Source organism: Suricata suricatta, unplaced genomic scaffold, assembly GCF_006229205.1.
Source record: "Suricata suricatta isolate VVHF042 unplaced genomic scaffold, meerkat_22Aug2017_6uvM2_HiC HiC_scaffold_10365, whole genome shotgun sequence".
NCBI classification, from domain to species: Eukaryota; Metazoa; Chordata; class Mammalia; order Carnivora; family Herpestidae; genus Suricata; species Suricata suricatta.
The window spans coordinates 198-1,087 of NW_021854186.1; the positions used below are offsets into that span (position 1 = coordinate 198).

The 890-nt window shown below is 38.2% G+C and overlaps 1 pseudogene; it reads right to left on the reverse strand.

Annotated features, from left to right (window-relative positions):
• Positions 1–716: 716 nt before the first annotated feature.
• LOC115284573 lies at positions 717–850 on the reverse strand (annotated as a pseudogene).
• Between the last annotated feature and the right edge of the window lie 40 nt (positions 851–890).

Sequence of the window (890 nt, forward strand, 5' to 3'; positions counted from 1 at the left end):
GCCTGGAGTCATAAATGCAAAGATGGCAAAGAGGAAAACAAAGGCAATTGTTTTTGCCAAAAGATATATTGAAAAATACCATTTTAGGTGAAAATAGTGGAATAAAATTGTATTTAAATAATGATTATAGTGATATGTAATATAGCTGCCTTTGGAAACACTTTGACAATTTAATACTATATACAGAATGGCAATAAAATTTTGTTATGGTAGAAAGCAAAGGTTTTAGAGTTAAGACAAAATAAAAACACAAACAAACAAACGTGGCTTAAGATTTCTATCCTATCCTGGTGTTTGAAAGTGTCAGGGATGTGGTGCTGACTCAGATCCTTCTTTAAGATTAAGGGGCACATCCTCCCTTTCAACTCCCATGAAAGGAAGGTTGGCATGGGTTAGCTGTCAGACATCTCAAGAAATTGCCTTTGACTCAAGAGGGCCACCTCTCCCAATGCCATGCCCTCTTCCTGGGTAGTCCCCACTTATGACTGGCCAATACGTTGTATGAAGGACTGAATACTCTGTCCCAACTTGAGACAACTCTGAAGGGCTGTTCAGACTTCAGAGCTTTATGTAAGGCTTGCTGAAGCCTTCTTGTGACAGGTCCACAACCTGTATTATCCCTGTGTCTAATCCTTTCTTCCTTCCCCAAAGTATTGCTCAAAGAGTACCCTTGAACTACCATCCAGCATGTTAATCTCTATCTCAGCCCTGCTTCCAATGAGTCAGTGATTGGAGTAGTTTAAGAAAGAACATGTTTAGATGAGATTTTGGAGATAATCCTGCTATAAATTTATTAAGCTGAACAGAACAGATACTACTTTTGATCTTAGCCAAAAGGCCAAGAAGCAATATTCCTGTTATAAACTTAAAAAACTTATCACAATGGTCTG